We start from the raw sequence: 25,747 nt of genomic DNA on the forward strand, positions 1-25,747 counted from the left end.
GGTAGTTATTGTGGCTGATGAACCGATTTTAAATTTTAAATTTGAATTCTTAAGCAGCTCCATGTGACTAGAGGCTACCGAAATGGACAGGACAGCCCTGGATCTTGAACCCTTCCTTTCTCTCAGGAAAGGAGTAGACACCAAATCCCACTAGAAAAAAAATCCAAAGGTAAGAACAGATAGTTCATGCCAGATTTACAAAGAAAACTGTTACTTTGTGAAAGCATTCGGTAACTGCTGGTAATTATGGAAATGTAAAACAGAGTTGCTTTAAACTCTCTCCTTTTTGCCTATTAAATTGGTGAAAATAACAAACAGATGTAACTTGTACCATTTAATCTCCCAAAACCTTGTGAAATAGATTATTTGGTGTGTTTTCAGAATGCTTAGGCAAATCATATCTCCACCCTTGATGATGTGTGTTCCTGGACAAATAACTCCTTTGCCTCAGTTTCTTTATCTGTTGTTAATATTACCTCCTACCTCATAGGGTCTTTGTGAGGGACAAAAGGAATAATGTATGTAAAGGGCTCAGGACAATACTTGGCACACAGTAGGTGCTTGATATATGTGAGCTGGGATTACTGTCTCCACTTAACATAAGGCTCAGAGAGGGCAACTAACTTGTCCCAAACTGCCAGCTCTGAAGGGTTGGAGCCGGGATTCATACTCAAGTGTCTCTGGCTCCAGAGCCTTCTTTCGAGCTGTCTCCCGGCATGGCTCAGGGTCCCCAGCACCCTCCCTCCCGCCCCTCCTCTCGCCTTCCTTGCACACCTGTCTCTACAAGCCTGGTGACTCCGTGTCGTCTCCAGGTTCCAGGATGTTCCTCAGACTGGTCTCCTGAGATGCCCAGGCTACAGGGAGGGCGAGGCGAGGCAGTGCAGAGAGCAGATGGAGGAAGGTGAAGCAAGAAGAGGAAGGGAGAGAAGAGAGGAATGGGATTTGGGAGCAAAGTAAGGAATGAAGAAGAAGGGCAGATGTGGGAGAGGAGGGAAGGGCTGGGGGCGAACCAAACACACCCACTAAACGCTGCTGCCACGTTACACTGAACACATTCCATTCCAATGAGACAGGGGCTTTCACACTCCACATTCTACAGGGAGTAAACGGAGGCAGAGAGCAGCCAGGTAGTTTGCCCAAGGTCCCCCACCTGGACACAGCTGGGGTCTGAGCCTGGGTCTCAATTCTTCCCCTGAACCTGTGCAGAGGAGGGAAGGTGGGAAGGAGAACTCGCCCCCTGGCCAGGCCTGTCCTGCCCACCTCTGCCCCAGGAGTGCCAGGACTCCCTCCTTCGTCACCTCGGTCTCTCATTCTTTCCCTCCACGACGCTGACCGGCTCGAGGGGAGCAGGCTTCTGGGTGAACCGACAGGCACTGGCCCACACCAGGTGAGGCCTCTCCTTCCCCTCCCAGCCTGCCTGCTGTGCCCGCCCTCCCCACCTGGCTGAAGGCTGGGCTCTGATCGGAAATAAAAGGTCATATGCAGAAAATTCAAACAAGAGGACAGAAACCAGGCCCCATGGGCCCCATTCACTGCTCAGAAGGTCTGGGTTTGGTCTAAATAATGGTTTTATGAAATTTGAAACATCTTAAAGAACCAGACCTGACAACTGCTGAAGGAGACCGCATATGTGGTCTCTTGGCCTTTTATCTTGCCTTGCACCCTGTTCTCCAGGCCGTTTGTCTTCCTAGTAGAGAAATACTTCTCTGCATCCCTGCTCCTACTGAATGTAAGAAAACAAAAGCAAAAGAGGGATGGAGGTTTGAAGAAAAATGGAAGTATCTTTGTGAAAGTAAGGTTCATTTCTACATGTTTAACTTTAAACAAAGTGTCTTGTTGCAGACAAACAACTGAAGAGTTTCACCTGCCTGGCCCCTGGAGGCACTGGGTTTGGCCCCCTGCCCTGGATGTTTCCAGCAAGTGTTCCTCAAATTCCTCAGAGGTGGGGCATTTTCTTGGGTGGTGCTCTCTCTGCGGGGTGGGACCATCCATGCGTGGAAGATGACAGTGCCCTGTGAATGTCAGTAGCGTCCCCAAACCACTCAGGGGCCCTGGGTGTAGGTTTTGACCCAGCAGCTCCTTGGGGGGCCGGGCCAGTATCTGGGGAGCCCTAGCACACAGCTCTGAGCCTGGCACAGGGTTGGTACTCAGCAAGCTCTTGTTCTGCTCTGGTCAGTTGTTTACTGAGGACCTACTATGTGCCAGCACCATCCTGGCTCTTCACATCTGTAATCTCTTCTAATCCTTACAACATCCATGGGAGTTGGTTTCATGAAGCATGTTTTAAAGGTGAATATGCCGAGACCCCAAAAGGGCAAGAGCTGTGCCCAGGATCTCACAGCTGTGGATGGTCAAGATCTTTGGATCCCAAAACCAATTTCTTTGCCAACGCTCCATGGATAGTCAGGAGCATGGGCTGAAAGGCTGTGGATGGGTTATAATACAACCATCCCAAGGGCCTCACTTGTCTTTTATGAACTTGTGGGAGTTACAGCTAAGAAATTCTGTTAACATACCAAGATGCCAAATAATTAGGAACAAAGCTCAGATGAAGGTGAAATTAGCTACGTGATCTAGCCACTCATTCATAAATAATCTCTCTGCCACCATCTGGATCCTAAGAACAAGGACCAAAATTGGTAACAGTGTGATCAGCAGATTATTGTAATAGCTCCCCAGCTGTTCTTTGCTCCCAACTGCCCCAGTATAAGAGCGTCTTAATCTGTGGTCTGTGGTTAGGGTATGTGGATAAAATGAGAGTTCCTGTGGCCAGGATTCTCACCTGGCCCTGGTTGACTAGCTCACTGCACACCTGTGGGCAATACATGGCTAAAAAGAGCTCTGCCCAGTGCTCTGTGCACAACACGGTGGCACGGCTGCAAGGCTGCAGGAGAGCAGAGGCTGGAGTGGTGGCAGTGCTGAGGACAGAGGCCCAGAGGACAGCTGTGTGGGATGGCTGTGCAGAGAGGCCCGGAGGACGGCTGTGCGGACAGAGGGGCTCAAAGGCAGAGACCGACTTGCTGCATGCAGACTCGCTCTGAGTGAATGGAATTTTAGTGACTGACCTGCCTGCCACCTGGAAATAAAGTTGGGTATAACCCTTTCACCCCAAGAACGTTTTGCTGTCATTTTCTTTGGTCACACTGAATCCATAGCGAACTTGCCCGGGGCTGAAACCCATTGGCAAGACAGGGCACTCCCATGTATTTCTACTGTGACACTAGCTTTTTAAAGGACCAATTATCAGCATTATCAAGATTTATAAGGGGGGTTGCCTTATCTCCTTGAATCACAACACTGACAGTTGGGTGGAAACCCAGGCTCAGAGGACTTTAGGGACCACTGAAGGAGAGTGGAGTGGCCCAGTTAGGTTGGCTTGTTCTTTCTCCCATCTTCCCCCGCATCAGACTGGTCTCCAGGAACTGATGTGTGGATGGTTCCAGAACCTCTGGAGAATACTGGCATTGAACTGGCCTCCGACTCTGGTCCAGCGCAGCCGTTCCCCAAGCAGACACAGATCCCTCTAGCTCATTCCCTCCCTCCCACCAACCAGGTCCCACCCTAAACAATTCATTGAGCCGCCCAGTCAGTGCTGGGACCACAGAGATGAACGGGGCTGGAGATCCCTTCATTCCTTCCCTCATTCCTTCCGAGGCGGATTCACCCAGAGGCACAGCTAGACTCTGGCTAAGATTCTGGGGTCAGACTACTTGAGTTCCAACCCTAGTTCTGTTATTTTCTCACCAGTGGTCCTGCTCCTGTGACTCAGTTTCCCCATTTTCCAGGTAGTAGTAGCATAATGGTGATGGCACACACAGGGTCAGGGCTAGAACGTGGTAAGCGGTCATTCTGCATTTACTCAACTCGATGTTTGCCACAGTTCAGAAGCTGTGCAGGCTGCTGAAGACAGGGATGAGTCCATCTGATTCATGAAGCCCAGGGCAACCCCGGAGGCAGATGTTTAAAGTCTAGCACCCCGCCCCCCTCAAGCTCCCTCCACCCTTTTGTGTGCACTTGCTTCAGTGGCCAGGGACCTGAGTCTGGGAACCTCCTCCTGAGCCCAGGCTCCTGCTTTCCCCTCCCACCCCTGGGGCCTGCCTTTGACCCCTGCGCCACCTCCTGGTACCCATTCTGGCACTGGGGGTGGTGGGAAGTGTGTATCAATCAGCATTTCAAAGCTCAGAGGCACAGCTCTTCAGGGGGCAGCTGGCTCATTTCCACCACCACCCACCAACATGAGAGCTCACCCACTGTGAGCTGCACTGGGTTTTTCCCACCACCAGCGAGAGCCAATGGGGACGTAGGGATGCGAAGGACAGGCCTGGGGCAGCAGCTGTAAGGAGGGATGGGGCCTAGCGTCCCCTTGGTCTGCTCTCCACATGAGGAGGCTCCAGGAGCTCCTCTTGTCTGTAGAGGTAGGTGCGTCCTCCTTGGAGACAGACCAGTGCAGCCTCCCCAGGTGCGAGATGTTGGGGAGGCTCCCTCCTGGTCAGTTGCTTTCCTTTCCTCTCTCACCCTCTGCTGGCTGAGCAGACCCAGTCCCAAGATGGTGAGTATTGGGGGCTGGGGGTGTCAATTCGCACCCTGAGCCTGCCTGTCCTCCTCTGTCCCAGCAGCCCCCAGCACAGGCAAAGAGAAGACCCACATCAACATTGTGGTCATTGGCCACGTGGATTCGGACAAGTCCACCACAAGTGGGCATCTCATCTACAAATGCAGGGGCATCATCAAAAGGACCATTGGCAAGTTCAAGAGGGAGGCCTCTGAGGTGAGGCTGCTCTGCCTGAGCCTCCTCCCCTTTCCAGCCTTGGTTTCCTGGGGAGGGATGCCTCGTGGTGAGGAAGGAGCCAGCTCACCCCCTCTGAGCAGCTGCTGGACTGAGGGGTGCTTTCCTCTCAGTCATGTGAGGTACGCGGTATGGCTGCCATTTTCCAGGTGAGGCAAGTGATGCTTAGAAGGGTTAAGCAGCTTGCCGGGGGATGGTGCCAAGGTTTAAATTCTAGTGTGACACAGATGCCACGCTGTATCTCAGGAGGTAAACCTGCCAACATTCCCAAATAAAGGGGAGGAAAGGATTTATTTGCCATGCCTCCACCATGGACCTTGGGGTAACCCTTCGGCATACAGTGGTGGACATAGCAAGCCTTGTCCCCCAGGAACTCCTGGTCACACACTCTGGTGTTCACACAAGTTCACTAACAGTGTCTTGCCAATGGGTTTCAGCCTCAGACAAGTTCACTATGGATTCAATGTGACCAAAGAAATGACAGTAGAATGTTCTTGGGGTAAGAGGGTTATACCCAACTTTATTTCCATGGTGGTGGGTCAGTCACTAAAATCCCATCCACTCGGAGTGAGTCTGCATGCAGCAAGCCGGTCTCTGCCTCTAGGCCTCTCTGCTCACACAGCTGTCCTCTGGGCCTCTGTCCTCGGCACTGCCACCACTCCAGCCTCTGCTCTGCTCTCCTGCAGCCTTGCAGCCATGCCACCATGTCACCCAGAGCACTGGGCAGAGCTCTTTATATAGAGTCAATAGCAATGTATTGCTCACACCTGTGTAGTGAGCTAGCCAACCAGGGCCAGCGGAGAATCCTGGTCACAGGAACTTTCATTTTACCCACAAACAGCATGGGCGCTGAAGGAGCCCAGGGCAGGGACAATGCGCATGTCCTCAGGACTGGACTCCTCTGAGCCTTGAGGAAATGGGGGTGTCTATGAGCCACAAGTAGACCAGAACAGCAGGTGCGGAGCACCTGAGATGGAGAGTGGTTGCCTGATAGGACAGGGGACGTAGGCCTTGAGTGCCCCGCTGAGGAGCCTAGCCACTCTTCCTGCAGCTGCAAAAGGATTTCATGTTCTGGAGTGACTGGAATCAGACAAATCTTTTGGGAAGAGCACCCTGGATGCCCCACAGGGAGAATAGGTCAGAAGGCCCAGCACTGGGGGCTGGGAAGCCAGTTAGGAGGTAATTGCAGCTGCCCAGGAGAGCGAGGATGGCGACCTCAGGCAGCAGTAGGCCTGGAGAATAATGGATGGACCCAGGGACGTTGGGGTGGGGAACCAGGAGTTAGCTGCAGGGGAGGGGAGAGGGAGGAAGAGGAGCTGAGGGCAACCCTCAAGTCTCTGGCTTTGGAAATTGGATGGTTGGTGATACCAGAGGCAGAGCTGGTCTGGAGCCTGAACAAGTCTGCTCTTGATCTGTGGAATTCGAGGTGTCCATGGGGCCTTCCCTGCTGATGTCTGGGGGCAGCTGAACACTGAAGTCTGAAGCTCAAGAAGGAAACCCAGGTTGGAGACTGGGCCCCAGGAGTGGGCCAGGTACGTGCTTTGGGGAAGAATGGAGGACAGAGCTGTGGCGTGGGTGGAGAGAGAGCCCCTGCGGGAGAGCGAGCACGGAGAGCCGGGCGCCTCGGAGGGAGCTGAAGGAGCATCAGACAGGATGAGGACAGTTGTAGAACCAGCTGCTGCCCACGTATGAGGGAGGAGGATTGGAAAGAGACACAGCAGGTCATAGATCAGTGCCATCAACGACAGAGAGCCTGTCTGCCTGATCTTGGCTTCCTGAGGTCCAGTCAGAATTGTTGTAGAGGCTCTTACATGAAAGGGGCTGTTAAGGAAAGCATTGGAACCCCGAGAAAAGACTGACTGGTTCCTAGCCAATATGGTAGAAGCGTAACCAAAAAGGTTGCGGAAAAACAAATGACCTGATGTGGTGGTTCTCAAACTCTCTGGTCTCAGGAACCCTTTATACTTTTAAAGGGACCCCAGAGAATGTATGTAAGTTAGAACTATATATATATATGTATGTACATATGTATGTATGTATATTTATTTATTTTTAAAATTTTTGTTAAGGTATGATTGATATACACTCTTATGAAGGTTTCACATGAAAAAACAATGTGGTTACTACATTTACCCATATTATCAAGTCCCCACCCAGACCCCAATGCAGTCACTGTCCATCAGTGTAGTAAGAGGCCACAGATCCACTATGTGCCTTCTCTGTGCTACACTAGAACTATGTATTTAAAATACTCAAAATTAAAACTGAGTTTTTTAAATATTTAATTTAAAAATAACAGTAATAAATTCCTTATATATGAGCATAAGTATCACATTTTTGTGTATGTTTGAAAATAACTGTTTTCCATAACAAAAAAACTTAGGAGGGAGGGTGGCGTTGTTTTACGTTTTTGCTGCTTTCTCTAACATCTGGCTTACTGGAAGACAGCTGGGTTCTCGGAACTGCTGCTGCCGTGGCTCTGCTGCAGTTTCATTTATCATGGAGCCTCCAGGCAAGACCACTCTATGCTGGCAAGGGAGTGAGAGCAGAAAGGACAAACGTGTCTTAGCATTATGAAAACAGTTTTGACCTTGCAAACGCTAAAGGGTCTCAGGGGCCATCAGGAATCTCTGGATCGCTCTTCTAGAACTGCTTCTCTAATGTATATTCAAAACTATAATGGTCATTATAGAAGTTCCTGTATTAGCAAGTCAGAACACATGGGTGCTGGTCCTGTCTCCCAATGACCCGATTCATTTTCCCCAGGAAGCCACCTGGTCTCTGGTCTTTCTGATTCTCTGCTCTGCCCTGAGAACCTAGCATAATGCTCTACTTAATGCTGAAAGGAATGCCCAGGATCCCTCAGCTGCCTAGTGGGAGCATATACTCTAGAGCAATATGATAGCCTGCTTATACTACTGACTTTTTCAATAGTCATTTGATGTTGTTACTAGTGCTGAAAGAAGGTAAACTCAGCCAGGGTTCCAGGCATACTTACAGGTCTTAGCTACCATTTAACATAGCGTGTAGTGTTTAAGAGTTTGAACTTGAGTCTGTAGCTTAGGTTCAAATTCTGACTCTTATGTTTTATTAGGTGTGTAATCTTGGGCTAGTCAATGAATACCTCTGTTACTTCATCTACAAGATGAAGATAATAAAGTTTCACTGAGTTGTGGGGATTAAATGGGATAATCCATGTTAGGTGCTTAAAGTAGTACCAGGTGCCTGGTCAGCATTACTGACATGTTCACTATTATAACTTGAGGGCTTGCTGACTGTGTGCCAGGCCCATGTGCCAACCTTTATCACAGGCACTTTATCATATGGCCCTGGGTCACTCTGACTCCAAAACTTGGACTGAAAGATAAACTTAATTATACAAGCAATACATTCTATTATTTGAAAAATTCAGAGGCTTCTCCATACTCTGCCCTGTTACTGCCCTCTCTCAGCTTTCTTGGGAACTTTTTTCTTGGTTGATGGGCAGCTTTGGAAGGAGGGGTGACCTTGGAGTTTTCCTTCCTACTCCTGGCCCAGGTGGGCAAAGGCTCCTTCAAGCATGCCAGGGTGCTGGACAAGCTTAAGGCAGAGCTGGAACGTGGCATCACCATCGACATCTCCCTGTGGATGTTTGAGACCATCAAGTACTACGTCACCATCACTGATGCCCCAGGTCACTGTGACTTCAAGAACATGATCACTGGTGCCTCACAGGCACCACCAGGTTGCCTCAGCCCTGCTATGGGGTGGGCAGTGTGTGCCTCAGGCCAGGTCTGAGCCGGGCCCTCTTCCCTGCATCCCTTGGACCAGGCAGACTGTGCTGTACTGATTGGGGCAAGTGGAGCAGGCGAGTTTGAGGTGAGAACCTCCAAGAATGTGCGGACCTGTGAGCATGTACTTACTGCTGGCCTATAGTCTGGGAGTGAAGTAACTCATCGTGGCAGTCAACGAGATGGACATCATGGAGCCTCCTGACAGTAGTGTGCACTTTGGGAAGGTCAGCAAGGAGGTGAAGTCCTCTATCCAGAGGATTGGGTACAACTCCAAGGCTGTGTGCCCACCTTAGGCTGGAATGGGGACATCATGATGGAGCCCAGCACCAGGGTGAGAGCTGACTGGGGCAGGGCCAGCTGAATGGGACTTCCCACTCATACCTGTGGGCTTCTTCTGGAATGTAATAGCCATGTTCTATATGGACCAATCACTGTGAAGGGTGTCTGTCCCATGGGATTATATGATTAATCCCTATTTTGCAGGTGAACAGAGGTTACTCAAAACCACACAACTAGGAAGCATAAAGCTGCACTGTTCAATGTGGTAGCTACTAGTTACATGTGGCTATTTAATTTATTAAAGTTAAATCAAGTACTTTTAGTTCCTTAGTTGTATTAGTTGCATTTCAAGCTCCCAGCAACTATAGGCAGCTACCATATTAGACAGTGAGAGAATATTTCCATTCATTGCAGAAAGTTCTATCAGGCAGAGCTGTCAGGGTCTAGAATTCCAGTCCCTGCTCACAGCATCGAAGCTATCCTAACTCTCAAGACAGGTTAGGCAGTGTGGAGGCAATATAAATGTGTCTAAGATACAGTCATTGTATCCCAGAAGCTGGTAGGGTTTAAAATTCCTAGATGAGTGTCTCTCTACCTTGGAAGTCTAGCTCTGGTATCAGACCCAGGTTCAAATCCCAGCTCTATCCCTTGTGCACAGTAAAGGGATGAGTGAGATATTAACACTCTGGGCCTTAGGACATCCTTCATGGGGTTGTAAGAATTAAATGAGACTCCACATGGGCATCTGTTCATGTATACATTTGGTGATCAGATGCTAACTGTTATCACTTATTTATTGCCTAAAGCCTACCTTTTCTATAACCAACCTGAGGATTCTTAGCCTTCTCTTCCATGTGTACAAAGCTATCTTTTTCTGATTATAAAAGTGAAGTTTAATATTTTCACAGTGAGCTTTTCAGCATAAACAGTAATTTCATGGCTTACATAACCTTGTTTTCATGCAGTTCTTTCTAGATATTCACATATGGACTCAAACTGTACATAATGTTCTATTGTTCTTATTTTAAAATTTTTCCTTACCATTGAAACATGTTGAATAGTTAGTGGTGTTTTGTATGGCATCTCAAGGAGGTACAGTAGTTTGTTTAGCTATTCCATTATTAAATGAAAATGATATTATTTGAGAAATTACAAAGTGTCAGAAACCAAACTAAGCACTTAACATGTACACCACATAAAATGGAATGAAACCCCATTATTTTATTCCCATCTAAAATGAGAGAACTGGGAGACAATGCAGTTAAGTAATAGCCCAATGTCACCAACTTCTAAGAATATTGTTTCTAATTTTATTTAAAACTGCCGTAAGCATCTTGATAAATAAATCTTTGCATGTGTCCTCAATAATTAGAACAAGTTCCTAATGAAACAAAGGGTAGGCTTTCTTTTGGAGGCTTCTGTTTCCAATTGTCATTGAGGACGTTTAGAACTGCCATTGGCAGTTGCGTTCCTTAGGGTTGTATTTGAACCTTTGCCTACTGGGCACTGTCCTTGGTGCTGAGGTCGCAGCCTGAATGAGCAGCGACTGTGCTCAGGGCACTTACAGTCTTGTTGGGGGTGGGTGGTATATACAGTGGATGATAAGTGCTAAGAAAAATCTAAAGAGTGGAATGAGAGTTATTTCCTATTGGGTGGTCAGGGTGGGGGGCTCTTCTAAAATGACATTAGGGCAGACACCTGAAGCTTTGCCCATATCCCCACATCTTGAGTACTATCATATACTTCTGCTACTAAGATAAGGGGATTTCATTCCCATGTACTTTTGAGCATTTATTAGGCACCTACTATATTCTAGATGTGAAAAGAACAAAGCATGCAGTCAGTGGCTAGATAGATTTAAGGTTTATCTTTAGCTCTCAAGAAATACCTATGACATTGGAGACCTCAGTTTCTTCTTTAAGATGGGGGTGATATTGACCTCATAGGCTTATGCTGCCTTCTGGGTTGGCACAGAGAGACAAATGAGTTTTCAAGTTCATCAAATTAATGAAAGAGCTCATCCTTTCTGATGTGGCTGGTGTTTGAGTGGGGAGTTGGCCTGGTTATCAACTTCTGGCTTGGGCTTTGGGCTACCTGTTTGACCCTCAATTATTCCCTCTATTAAAAGAAGGAATATTCTTTTTTATTCTTATATGCTTTAATTATTTATATAAAAATGCTTATTAATTTTTTTCAAAGCCTACCCACCCTCCACCCCACTTCTTTTTTTTCTTTCTTTTTTTTATATTTTGGTATCATTAATCTACAATTACATGAAGAACATTATGTTTACTAGGCTCCCCCCTTCACCAAGTACCCCCCACAAACCCCATTACAGTCACTGTCCATCAGCATAGTAAGATGTTGTAGAATCACTACTTGTCTTCTCTGTGTTGCACAGCCCTCCCCGTGCCTCCCCACATTATACATGCTAATCATAAGGCCCCCTTTCCTTTTTCCCACCCTTGTCCCTCCCTTCCCACCCATCCTCCCCAGTCCCTTTCCCTTTGGTAACTGTTAGTCCATTCTTAGGTTCTGTGAGTCTGCTGCTGTTTTGTTCCTTCAGTTTTTCTTTGTTCTTTTTTTTTTTTTTTTTGGTAGATAATTGTTTTTTATTGAAGGGTAGTTGACACACAGTATTACATTACATTAGTTTCAGGTGTACAACATAGTGATTCAACATTTATATACATGATAATTCTAGGTACCAGCTATCACCATACCAAGTTGTTACAATATATTTTGACTATATTCCTTATGCTATACATTACATCCCAGTTACTTATTTAATTTTTACCATTGGAAGTGTGTACTTTTTTTTTGTTTGTGAGGGCATCTCTCATATTTATTGATCAAATGGTTCTTAACAACAATAAAATTCTGTATAGGGGAGTCAATGCTCAATGCACAATCATTAATCCACCCCAAGCCTAATTTTCGTCAGTCTCCAATCTTCTGAGGCATAACAAACAAGTTCTTACATGGAGAACAAATTCTTACATAGTGAATAAGTTACATAGTGAACAGTACAAGGGCAGTCATCACAGAAACTTTCGGTTTTGCTCATGCATTATGAACTATAAACAGTCAGTTCAAATATGAATACTCATTTGATGTTTATACTTGACTTATATGTGGATACCACATTTCTCCCTTTATTATTATTATTTTTAATAAAATGCTGAAGTGGCAGGTAGATACAAGATAAAGGTAGAAAACATAGTTTAGTGTTGTAAGAGAGCACATGTAGATGATCAGGTGTGTGCCTGTAGACTATGTGTTAATCCAAGCTAGACAAGGGCAATAAAACATCCACGTGTGCAGAAGATTTCTCTCAGAACGGGGGGGTGAGGTTCTAAGCCTCACCTCTGTTGATCCCCAATTTCTCACCTGATGACCCCCCTGCGACTGTGCCTGTCTTAGGTTGTTCCTCCCTTGAGGAATCTTACCCGTCTCTGGCTAACCAGTCATCTTCCGGGGCCATACAGGGAAATGTAAAGTTGGTAAGTGAGAGAGAAGCCTTATTGTTTGAAAAGGTTAGCTTTTTACTTCTTTGCATATTTATACCCTGTGGCTTCTATGCCCAGCATTTGTCTTGAGGTATCTTTACCACTTGGAAGAATTATGATATTCGGTAAATTTGATATGAGGCACGAATTCTATTTAAGGGTTGTAATTAGGAAGGAAGAAGAAAAGCTATAGAAGTAGCAGGCGGAAGAAAACCTGGGAAGATTGATTATTTCTTTGACATATCTTCTTGTAGAGTAACTTCAGCATGTATAGGTTTTAAGCTACTACTTAAATTGCGCACACACATTAACATAATAGGAGTATAGTTACATAACCAAAGCATATCTGTAATTACCAGCCATCTCCAGTGAAACCAAGAAAACCAGTTAGGCACCTTAGGCATTTGTGAAAACTTATCTATGATATGGTGGATATTGTCCAACTGAACTTGAACAGTCTGAGAGAAATCAGACAAATTAAAACAACCCATTCCTGGGGAATGTTCACACACCTTATGTTCTTTTAACAGTAAATAGTCTGTAGTTGTAAGATTTTGCAGCGCTACAATTTGCACTTCTCCTAATTCTTGGTTGAGTTCCGACAGTATAGATCCAGTCAAATTTGTTGTTTTACTGTATGCACAGGCCAGCTTAGATATCTCCTTCTTCATTCCCATGGCAAGTCCAGGAGCTGGTGGGATGAGTGCATCTACAGCTGTAGCACTGCATGGATCTTTGTTGGGTTTTTTTTTTTTTTTAATAATTATTTTTTATTGAAGGGTAGTTGACTCACAGTATTACATTACTTTAGTTTCAAGTGTACAACACAGTGGTAGAACATTTATATACATAATTCTAGGTTCCAGCTATCACCCTACCAAGCTGTTGCAATATCTTGACTATATTCCTTATGCTATACATTACATCCCGGTTACTTGTTTATTTTACCATTGGAAGTCTGTCCTTTTTTTTTTTTTTGTTAGGGCATCTCTCATATTTATTGATCAAATGGTTGTTAACGACAATAAAATTCTGTATAGGGGAGTCAATGCTCAATGCACAATCATTAATCCACCCCAAGCCTAATTTTCGTCAGTCTCCAATCTTCTGAGGCATAACAAACAAGTTCTTACATGTAGAACAAATTCTTACATAATGAATAAGTTACATAGTGAACAGTACAAGGGCAGTCATCACAGAAACTTTCGGTTTTGCTCATGCATTATGAACTATAAACAGTCAGTTCAAATATGAATACTCATTTGGTTTTTATACTTGATTTATATGTGGATACCACATTTCTCTATTATTATGATTTTTAATAAAATGCTGAAGTGGTAGGTAGATACAAGATAAAGGTAGAAAACATAGTTTAGTGTTGTAAGAGAGCAAATGTAGATGATCAGGTGTGTGCCTGTAGACTATGTGTTAATCCAAGCTAGACCAGGGCAATAAAACATCCATGTATGCAGAAGATTTCTCTCAGAACAGGGGGGGTGAGGTTCTAAGCCTCACCTCTGTTGATCCCCAATTTCTCACCTGATGGCCCCCCTGCGACTGTGCCTGTCTTAGGTTGTTCCTCCCTTGAGGAATCTTACCCGTCTCTGGCTAACCAGTCATCTTCCGGGGCCATACAGGGAAATGTGAAGTTGGTAAGTGAGAGGGAAGCCTTATTGTTTGAAAAGGTTAGCTTTTTACTTCTTTGCATATTTATGCCCTGTGGCTTCTATGCCCAGCATTTGTCTTGAGGTATCTTTACCACTTGGAAGAATTATGATACTCGGTAAATTTGATATGAGGCACGAATTCTATTTAAGGGTTGTAACTAGGAAGGAAGACGAAAAGCTATAGAAGTAGCAGGCGGAAGAAAACATGGGAAGATTGATTATTTCTTTGACATATCTTCTTGTAGAGTAACTTCAGCATGTATAGGTTTTAAGCTACTACTTAAATTGCGCACACACATTAACATAATAGGAGTATAGTTACATAACCAAAGCATATCTGCAATTACTAGCCATCTCCAGTGAAACCAAGAAAACCAGTTAGGCACCTTAGGCATTTGTGAAAACTTATCTATGATATGGTGGATATTGTCCAACTGAACTTGAACAGTCTGAGAGAAATCAGACAAATTAAAACAACCCATTCCTGGGGACTGTTCACATGCCATATGTTCTTTTAACAGTAAATAGTCTGTAGTTGTAAGACTTTGGAGTGCTACAATTTGCACTTCTCCAAATTCTTGGTTAAGTTCCAACAGTATAGATCCAGTCAAATTTGTTGTTTTACTGTATGCACAGGCCAGCTTAGATATCTCCTTCCTCATTCCCATGGCAAGTCCAGGAACTGGTGGGATGAGTGCATCTACAGCGGTAGCAGTGCGTGGATCTTTGTTGGGGTTTTTTGATGATCATCTTCTGGCATGAGTCTTCCAGAGAGTGCAGATTTTGGAAGTTCTTTTTCATATCGTATCTTAGTTCATTTTCGGGGTAGCCCAATTAGGCTTTGATCCTCTGTATAAACACAAACAGACCCTTTGCCTACACTTTTATATGCCCTTTATACCCTTGTGTAGAACTCATTGGAGGTTACCACACAGGAACTGCCTTTTTTTTTTTTTTGGTATCACTAATCTACACTTACATGATGAATATTATGTTTACTAGACTCTCCCCTATACCAGGTCCCCCCTATAAACCCCTTTACAGTCACTGTCCATTAGCATAGCAAAATGTTATAGAATCCTACTTGCCTTCTCTGTGTTGTACAGCCCTCCCTTTTCTCCTACCCCCCCATGCATGCTAATCTTAATAACCCCCTACTTCTCCCCCCACCCTTATCCCTCCCTACCCACCCATCCTCCCCAGTCCCTTTCCCTTTGGTACCTGTTAGTCCATTCTTGAGTTCTGTGATTCTGCTGCTGTTTTGTTCCTTCAGTTTTTCCTTTGTTCTTATATTCCACAGATAAGTGAAATCATTTGGTATTTCTCTTTCTCTGCTTGGCTTGTTTCACTGAGCATAATACCCTCCAGCTCCATCCATGTTGCTGCAAATGGTAGGATTTGCCCTTTTCTTATGGCTGAGTAGTATTCCATTGTGTATATGTGCCACATCTTCTTTATCCATTCATCTATCGATGGACATTTAGGTTGCTTCCAATTCTTGACTATTGTGAATAGTGCTGCGATAAATATAGGGGTGCACTGATCTTTCTCATACTTGATTGCTGCATTCTTAGGGTAAATTCCTAGGAGTGCAATTCCTGGGTTAAATGGTAAGTCTGTTTTTAGCATTTTGATGTACCTCCATGCTGCTTTCCACAATGGTTGAACTAACTTACATTCCCACCAGCAGTGTAGGAGGGTTCCCCTTTCTCCACAGCCTCGCCAACATTTGTTGTTGTTTGTCTTTTGGATGGCAGCCATCCTTACTGGTGTGAGGTGATATCTCATTGTAGTTTTAATTTGCATTTCTCTGATAATTAGCGATGTGGAGCATCTTTTCATGTGTCTGTTGGCCATCTGTATTTCTTTTTTGGAGAACTGTCTGTTCAGTTCCTCTGCCCATTTTTTAATTGGGTTATTTGTTTTTTGTTTGTTGAGGCGTGTGAGCTCTTTATATATTCTGGACGTCAAGTCTTTATCGGATCTGTCATTTTCAAATATATTCTCCCATACTGTAGGGTTCGTTTTTGTTCTATTGATGGTGTCTTTTGCTGTACAGAAGCTTTTCAGCTTAATATAGTCCCACTTATTCATTTTTGCTGTTGTTTTCCTTGCCCGGGGAGATATGTTCAAGAAGAGATCACTCATGTTTATGTCTAAGAGGTTTTTGCCTATGTTTTCTTCCAAGAGTTTAATGGTTTCATGACTTACATTCAGGTCTTTGATCCATTTTGAGTTTACTTTTGTATATGGGGTTAGACAACGGTCCAGTTTCATTCTCCTACATGTAGCTGTCCAGTTTTGCCAGCACCATCTGTTGAAGAGACTGTCATTTCGCCATTGTATGTCCATGGCTCCTTTATCAAATATTAATTGACCATATATGTCTGGGTTAATGTTTGGATTCTCTAGTCTGTTCCATTGGTCTGTGGCTCTGCTCTTGTGCCAGTACCAAATTGTCTTGATTACTATGGCTTTATAGTAGAGCTTGACGTTGGGGAGTGAGATCCCCCCTACTTTATTCTTCTTTCTCAGGATTGCTTTGGCTATTCAGGGTCTTTGGTGTTTCCATATGAATTTTTGAATTATTTGTTCCAGTTCATTGAAGAATGTTGCTGGTAGTTTCATAGGGATTGCATCAAATCTGTATATTGCTTTGGGCAGGATGGCCATTTTGACGATATTAATTCTTCCTAGCCACGAGCATGGGATGAGTTTCCATCTGTTAGTGTCCCCTTTAATTTCTCTTAAGAGTGACTTGTAGTTTTCAGAGTATAAGTCTTTCACTTCTTTGGTTAGGTTTATTCCTAGGTATTTTTTTTTGATGCAATTGTGAATGGAGTTGTTTTCCTGATTTCTCTTTCTGTTGGTTCATTGTTAGTGTATAGGAAAGCCACAGATTTCTGTGTGTTGATTTTGTATCCTGCAACTTTGCTGTATTCCGATATCAGTTCTAGTAGTTTTGGGGTGGAGTCTTTAGGGTTTTTTATGTACAGTATCATGTCATCTGCAAATAGTGACAGTTTAACTTCTTCTTTACCAATCTGGATTCCTTGTATTTCTTTGTTTTGTCTGATTGCTGTGGCTAGGACCTCCAGTACTACGTTAAATAACAGTGGAGAGAGTGGGCATCCCTGTCTAGTTCCCGATCTCAGAGGAAATGCTTTCAGCTCCTCGCTGTTCAATATGATGTTGGCTGTGGGTTTATCATAGATGGCCTTTATTATGTTGAGGTACTTGCCCTCTATTCCCATTTTGCTGAGAGTTTTTATCATGAATGGATGTTGAACTTTGTCAAATGCTTTTTCAGCATCTATGGAGATGATCATGTGGTTTTTGTCTTTCTTTTTGTTGATGTGGTGGATGATGTTGATGGACTTTCGAATGTTGTACCATCCTTGCATCCCTGGGATGAATCACACTTGGTCATGGTGTATGATCCTTTTGATGTATTTTTGCATCTACGTTCATCAGGGATATTGGTCTGTAGTTTTCTTTTTTGGTGGGGTCTTTGCCTGGTTTTGGTATTAGGGTGATGTTAGCTTCATAGAATGAGTTTGGGAGTATTCGCTCCTCCTCTATTTTTTGGAAAACTCTAAGGAGAATGGGTATTATGTCTTCCCTGTATGTCTGATAAAATTCCGAGGTAAATCCATCTGGCCCGGGGGTTTTGTTCTTTGGTAGTTTTTTGATTACCGCTTCAATTTCGTTGCTGGTAATTGGTCTGTTTAGATTTTCTGTTTCTTCCTGGGTCAATCTTGGAAGGTTATATTTTTCTAGGAAGTTGTCCATTTCTCCTAGGTTTCCCAGCTTGTTAGCATATAGGTTTTCATAGTATTCTCCAATAATTCTTTGCATTTCCGTGGGGTCCATCGTGATTTTTCCTTTCTCGTTTCTGATACTGTTGATTTGTGTTGACTCTCTTTTCTTCTTAATAAGTCTGGCTAGAGGCTTATCTATTTTGTTTATTTTCTCGAAGAACCAGCTCTTGGTTTCATTGATTTTTGCTATTGTTTTATTCTTCTCAATTTAATTTATTTCTTCTCTGATCTTTATTATGTCCCTCCTTCTGCTGACTTTAGGCCTCATCTGTTCTTCTTTTTCCAATTTCGATAATTGTGACATTAGACCATTCATTTGGGATTGCTCTTCCTTTTTTAAATATGCTTGGATTGCTATATACTTTCCTCTTAAGACTGCTTTTGCTGTGTCCCACAGAAGTTGGGGCTTAGTGTTGTTGTTGTCATTTGTTTCCATATATTGCTGGATCTCCATTTTGATTTGGTCATTGATCCATTGATTATTTAGGAGTGTGTTGTTAAGCCTCCATGTGTTTGTGAGCCTCTTTGCTTTCTTTGTACAGTTTATTTCTAGTTTTATGCCTTTGTGGTCTGAAAAGTTTGTTGGTAGGATTTCAATCTTTTGGAATTTTCTGAGGCTCTTTTTGTGGCCTAGTATGTGGTCTATTCTGGAGAATGTTCCATGTGCACTTGAGAAGAATGTATATCCCGCTGCTTTTGGATGTAGAGTTCTATAGATGTCTATTAGGTCCATCTGCTCTACTGTGTTGTTCAGTGCTTCCGTGTCCTTACTTATTTTCTGCCAAGTGGATCTATCCTTTGGGGTGAGTGGTGTGTTGAAGTCTCCTAGAATGAATGCATTGCAGTCTATTTCCCCCTTTAGTTCTGTTAGTATTTGTTTCACATATGCTTGTGCTCCTGTGTTGGGTGCATATATATTTAGAATGGTTATATCCTCTTGTTGGACTGAGCCCTTTATCATTATGTAGTGTCCTTCTTTATCTCTTGTTACTTTCTTTGTTTTGAAGTCTATTTTGTCTGATATTAGTACTGCAACCCCTGCTTTCTTCTCGCTGTTGTTTGCTTGAAATATGTTTTTCCATCCCTTGACTTTTAGTCTGTGCATGTCTTTGGGTTTGAGGTGAGTTTCTTGTAAGCAGCACATAGATGGATCTTGCTTTTTTATTCATTCTATTACTCTGTGTCTTTTGGTTGGTGCATTCAGCCCATTAACATTTAGGGTGACTATTGAAAGATATGTACTTATTGCCATTGCAGGCTTTAAATTTGTGGTTACCAAAGGTTCAAGGTTAGCCTCTTTAGTATCTTACTGCCTAACTTAGCTCGCTTATTGAGCTGTTATATACACTGTCTGGAGATTCTTTTCTTCTCTCCCTTCTTATTCCTCCTCCTCGATTCTTCATATGTTGGGTGTTTTGTGCTGTGCTCTTTCTAGGAGTGCTCCCATCTAGAGCAGTCCCTGTAAGATGTTCTGTAGAGGTGGTTTGTGGGAAGCAAAATCCCTCAGCTTTTGTTTGGGAATTGTTTAATCCCACCGTCATATTTGAATGATAGTCGTGCTGGATACAGTATCCTTGGTTCAAGGCCCTTCTGTTTCATTGTATTAAATATATCATGCCATTCTCTTCTGGCCTGTAGGGTTTCTGTTGAGAAATCTGACGTTAGCCTGATGGGTTTCCCTTTATAGGTGACCTTTTTCTCTCTAGCTGCCTTTAACACTCTTTCCTTGTCCTTGATCTTTGCCATTTTAATTATTATGTGTCTTGGTGTTGTCCTCCTTGGATCCTTTCTGTTGGGGGTTCTGTGTATTTCCGTGGTCTGTTCGATTATTTCCTCCCCCAGTTTGGGGAAGTTTTCAGCAATTATTTCTTCTAAGATACTTTCCATCTCTTTTCCTCTCTCTTCTTCTTCTGGAACCCCTATAATACGGATATTGTTCCTTTTGGATTGGTCACACAGTTCTCTTAATATTGTTTCATTCCTGGAGATCCTTTTATCTCTCTCTATGTCAGCTTCTATGCGTTCCTGTTCTCTGGTTTCAATTCCATCAATGGCCTCTTGCATCCTATCTATTCTGCTTATAAACCCTTCCAGAGTTTGTTTCATTTCTGTAATCTCCTTTCTGATATCTGTGATCTCCCTCCGGACTTCATCCCATTTCTCTTGCGTATTTCTCTGCATCTCTGTCAGCATGTTTATGATTCTTATTTTGAATTCTTTGTCAGGAAGACTGGTTAGGTCTGTCTCCTTCTTTGGTGTTGTCTCTGTCATCTTTGTCTGCCTGTAGCTTTGCCTTTTCATGGTGATAGGAATAGTTTGCAGAGCTGAGATGAGTGATGGCTGGAAGAACTTCCCTTCTTGTTGGTTTGTGGCCCTCCTCTCCTGGGAGAACAGCGACCTCTAGTGGCTTGTGCTGCGCAGCTGCACGCAGACAGGGCTTCTGCTTCCTGCCCGGCTGCTATGGAGTTTATCTCGGCTGTTGCTGTGGGCGTGGCCTGGCTCGGGCAGCTACTCCAAAGTGGTGGAGTCGCGTTGGAGCAGGAGCTGCTGGGAGGCTGTTTATCTCTGCAAGTGGCCTCCCTGCTCCCTGCAGCCCAGGGGTTAGGGTGCCCAGAGATCCCGGATTCCCTGCCTCTGGATTAAGTGACCCGCCCTGCTCCTTTAAGACTTCCAAAAAGCACCCGCCAAAACAAAACAACGACCACAAAAAAAAAAAAAAAATTTTTTTTAATTAAAAAAAAAATTTTTTTTTAATTAAAAAAAAAAAAAAAAGGTGGCCGCTCGTTTTTCTTTATTCTCGAGTGCCAGCCTCAGGCATCTGCTCACCGGTCTTGCTGCTCTGTTTCCCTAGTTTTGGGGTCCCTATCCCTTTAAGACTTCCAAAAAGCACTCGCCAAAACAAAACAGAAAAAAAAAAATGGTCTCTCACTTTTCTGGTGTCCTCCGTCACCCGGCCTCCGGTGCCCGCTCACTGTTCTTGCTGCCCTGTTTTCCTAGCATCCAGGGCCCCCTGGGCACGTACTGTGTCTGCACTCTGGCCCGGATGGCTGGGGCTGGGTGTTCGGCAGTCCTGGGCTCCGTCTCCCTCCCGCTCTGCCTGCTCTTCTCCCGCCGGGAGCTGGGGGGGAGGGGCGCTCGGCTCCCGCCGGGCCTGGGCTTGTATCTTACCCCCTTCGCGAGGCGCTGGGTTCTCTCAGGTGCGGATGTGGTCTGGATATTGTCCTGTGTCCTCTGGTCTTTATTCTAGGAAGAGTTGTCTTTGTTATATTTTCATAGATATATGTGGTTTTGGGAGGAGATTTCCGCTGCTCTACTCACGCCGCCATCTTCCGATCCCTCCCTTTCTTTGTTCTTATACTCCACAGATGACTGAAATCATTTGGTTCCACCCCACTTCTTACAGGAGTTAAGTATTAATAGAAATGACAGCTTGCTTCCTTGGGCCACTAGTGAGTCCATGAGGCAAGATGTATTATGTATGGCTTGTGTGCTACACAGCTCTGCTTCTCTTCTAAGTAAAAGGGTTCCTTGGCAGGAGCCCTTTTCTCTAACCACAAAAACCTCCCCTCATCCCCCTTCCCAACCCTTTCATCCATGGTGGTCACTGCTCTTCTCTCTTTGGAGGGTCTCACCAAGGACTGAGAGTGACTGTTCACTGAGTGCTTGCTGTGTGTGAGCCCAGGGCCAGCACACCTCTCCCAGGTCTTGCCTTTAACCTATCGTGTGGGGCGGGTATTTTGATGGGAGACTGAGGTTTCAAAGCCTAGAGATTTGCTCAAGGACCTATGGCTGGAAAAGAGAAACTTCATCAGGATCTCAATAGTCCACCCAACGTGTGGCCCATGCTGACCAGCTCTGCTGCTTGGTGGATGAGCTGCCCACTTGGCCCTTACCACCTTGGCTCTTTCTGTACCTCTTCTATCCTGGATTTCCAATTAACTGATAAGCCTTTGCGGGCAAAGATAATGCCTCTGATGAGCTGTGACCAGGGTTTTTAGAGGAGTAAATATAGTGTCTGCTTAAAAGGCAAACATACAACTCACTGACATAGTGAAAGTTGTCCTTCCAGAAGGTCTTACACTCAATAATGTCACCCTAGCTTACAAGTCTGCTTCCTTGGCCTTTCGACCCTGATGCACATTCTTTAGGGTACCTTTATTGGGGAACATCTTAGTCCTTAGGAAGTATAAATGTTAGTCTTGTTTCCATTCTCACTCCTGATGCTTACTTAACTGTGCTCTATGTTAACAAGTCCTTTCCCTTCTCTGGACCTCAGTTTTCCTATCTGTGTAATGAGCAGATGGATGAGATCTAAGAGCTAACCAGATTCTAGGGATCTCTGCTTCCCGAGATATATTGACTCAACTCAGGGGCAATGCCTGCATCATTTAGAGTAACTGCCACCATTTAGTGGCATAGTGGCATAGTGGCATAGTGGATGCATAGTATATGTCAAGCGCTGTGCTTGGTGGACTGTGTGTGGTCTTCTGTGTCTTTTCATGGGCCCGCCAGGTAGGCAGTGGTATTGCTGTTTCACAGCGGCTGAAACCCAGGCTCCAAATGCATAAAGAAATCGCTTAAGGTCTCATGTTAAGGGCAGGCTGGTGTCTAGACAGGCTCTCTCAAGGCTGAGTGAGCTGCATGTTGGGTAGCTTTTCCAGATGTCCTGGTTCAGAGGCTGGAACATCTCCAGGAAGGCAGGGAACGTGGCAGGACTGATGTTGCTGGAAGCACTGGACTCCATCTCGCCCCCTGCCCACCCCATGGACAAGCCCCTATTGCTACTCCTGCAGGATGTATACAAGATTGGGGGTGAGTACATGCCACGTGGGGGTACTTGGGGTTGGGGGCTCACAGGGGTCTGGCTGCTGATGGCTCTGGTTGATCTGTACCTCCAGGCATTGGCACTGTGCCTGTGGGCTGGGTACAAACAAGCTTCCTCAAGCTGGGCATGGTGCTGACCTTTGCCTCCTGCAACATTACGGTGGAGGTCAAGTCTGTGGAGATGACCATGAGGCCCTGAATGAGGCCCTGCCCAGTGACAATGTGGGCTTCAATGAGAAGAATGTGTTGGTGAAGGACATTCAGTGGGGCAACGTGGTGGGGTACAGCAGGAATGACCCGCTCTCAGAGTAGGGGAGCTTTGTTTCCCAGGCGAGAGGCCCACTTAGGGGCATCTTCCTGAGGTGGCCACGCTGGCTCACAAGCAGGATGGGTCATGGGGTCATTTGGGAAGTAGTCCCTGAGCATATGCTCTGTGCTGTGCTTTTTTTTTTTACAGCAGTGTAGACAGAGTCAGACTATCTGGGTTAGAATCCTGACTCAGCAGGGTAGTTGCTGCCTTGCCCTTGAAAGGAACAATGCCTTTGCTGATATCTGGTTTTCACAACATAGTCTTGATGCCTTAAGGCAGTAATTCTCAAAGCAGGTAGGTTAGAACCAACTGGGAAGTGTTTCAGATTCCTAGCACTCTCCCCAGTGGTTCTGACTTGGTTGGTCTGGGTGGAACCTGGGAATCTGCATGTTTGGAGCTCTCAGGTGTTTCCTTCGCCCATAGTTAGAATGGCACATCTCTCTTGTTTATGGGGAGGTTGGCAGTACCCTGCAGTGATCTTGGGAGCATTAAAATGAGGTGATATGTATAAAACAGCTGACCTAGGGCCAACAGACCATCTAACAAGTTTGGTATTTGCTATTATAATGCATTTTCCTGGGTGGTGGGGAGACGCAATACATACAATACATACATTAACATGTATGTGCATAGGTGATAGTATCACTCCTCCCCAGCTTTACCAATTCCTTTATTTCATCCTGGATAAGGTGCTCAGGCTCCCTGAGTAAAATTAAATTGGAATGCACGAGATTTGCTTAACACAGAATTTGATATACCCTTTAAATGTTCAAATGTTCACTATAATCTTAAGCGTGTGTCCAGGGCACCTGACCCCTTAGCTGGTTAGGGTTACCTCCTTGGAGGATGCTTGGCTAATGCCCCACCATCCCCGTTCCACTGGGGTTCCAGGTGATCATTCTCAACCACCCAGGCAGCATCGCAGCAGGCTACTCACCAGTTCTGGGCTCCACAAGGCCCACACAGCCTGCAAGTTTGCAGAGCCGAGGGAGGAGATTGACCAGCGCTCAGGCAAGAAGCTGGAAGACCACCCCAAAGCCCTGAAGTCTAGGGACTCAGCCATTGTCCAGACGATTCTGGGCAAGCCCATATGCATGGAAAGCTTCTCAAGGGTACCTGCCTCCCGCCACCTCCCTGGTAAGTCCCAACAGTGCCTGGCTGCCAGGCTGCCCCTTTCTTCTCCTGGCTTCAGGAGCCAGTTGTGTCACACCCAAGCCAGGTAGCTGAATCTGGTCAGAAGGATCTGAGTCCCAGGTAAGAAGGGCCCAGAAAAGGAAAGTGGCTTGCCTACTGTCACACAGCACAGCAGAGGCCATTTTAGAACCTATCTACTCAAAGTGTGACCCATGGACCAACAGCTTGGGCATCCTCTGGGAGTTGGTTAGAAATGCAGACTATCGGGCTCCATCCAGACCTGAACTCAAAATATGCATTTCAACAAGATCCCCAGATAACTGGGATGAACGTCAGTTTGAGAGGCACTGGTCTGGAGGAGGTGAATAGAGCAGATTAGTAGGGTCTTTCTTTTGCCTTCCTACTGTCTAGTTGAGTGGCTTTCAAACCTGGTGGATTATCAGAGTGACTGATGGAGCCTATTAAACCTAAAGGCTTAGACCCTGACAGATTTACCTGTTCAAGACTGCAACCTAAGAGTGTGTTTCTTAGATTTCCCAGGCATGGAGGGGCTTTGAAGAAGTGTTTACTGTGTGCTAGATATTAGATATTTACAAATAAGTCCCTGTCCTCAGGGTCTCCTGGTTAATGGTAAAGAGGGTGAATTTCAAAAGAGCCACCAATTACAGGTGGGTCTTAGAAGCTGCCACATGAATCTTGCAATGATGGGTTAGTGCCTCTGCCAAAAATACTATGAGGCTTGAAGCCAGGTGCCAAAGCCTTTTCTTCTACAATCTGAAGTCAGGAAAGCATTTGAAACCTCAGGAGAAACAGCTTCCAGATTCACAGTTGCATATAAATGAGATCCATCTAATGGATTGTTGAGATGGGTACAGAAGGTACTAGTTGCCTGGAGGCTGTGACCGTTAGTGTGGTGGGGTGGTGGGTTCGCCAAAAGCAGGAGCTTTCCCTGGGTCCCTTACTTATGGGAACAGAACAGTCAAGTGGCTAGCAATATATGTGCTGGTGTGAGACTTCTGGGTTTTCAATCATTACAGCCAAGTGACCTTCAACTTCTTTGCCTCAGTTCCCCCCCCCCCATAGAATAGGTATAATGAGATCTACTATGAGTCGCTGGGAGAATTAAATGAGCTCATATGTACGAAGTGTCACTTACTTGGCTCACTTAACCTCCTTTGCAATGTCCTGTACCTTGTGCCCTGGCAGTGTTCCCCATTTATTTCCCCACATCCTGTGTCCTAGGTCGCTTTGCAGTGTGTGACATGAGGCAGGAAGATGGCTGTCAGGGTCATCAAGGCTGTGGAGAAAAAAGCACCAATTGGTGGCAAAGTCACCAAGTTAGCTGTGAAAGCAGCCAGGAAATGACTGGTGACAGCTACTTCGAGCTCCTCCAGGCCAAAGCCCAGGCAGAGCCATACCAGGGAAAGAGCAACTCAAGGAAAAGCCCTAGACTTGCCCTCTCTTGCCTGAACTGTCCTAAAACTGTCCCTGCTAATGCAGTTTTCCTGCTGATGACTTTAAGGCACGGAAATAAAGCACAGCAGTCTTTTTGCTTCTACTGACCTTGATGTTGCAAGCGAGAAGGAAGCAGGTGGGGTGCTGGGTCTAATTCTGCCCCTCCACCTTCTTTCTAGGGGGTCTGAT

The 25,747-nt window shown here is 45.2% G+C and overlaps 1 pseudogene; it reads left to right on the forward strand.

The window, feature by feature from the left end:
* The first annotated feature begins 4,466 nt into the window (after nt 1-4,466).
* Nucleotides 4,467-25,468, forward strand: LOC118926882 (elongation factor 1-alpha, somatic form-like; annotated as a pseudogene).
* The last annotated feature ends 279 nt before the right edge of the window (nt 25,469-25,747 follow it).

The sequence above is a fragment of the Manis pentadactyla genome, chromosome 4, assembly GCF_030020395.1.
Source record: "Manis pentadactyla isolate mManPen7 chromosome 4, mManPen7.hap1, whole genome shotgun sequence".
NCBI classification, from domain to species: Eukaryota; Metazoa; Chordata; class Mammalia; order Pholidota; family Manidae; genus Manis; species Manis pentadactyla.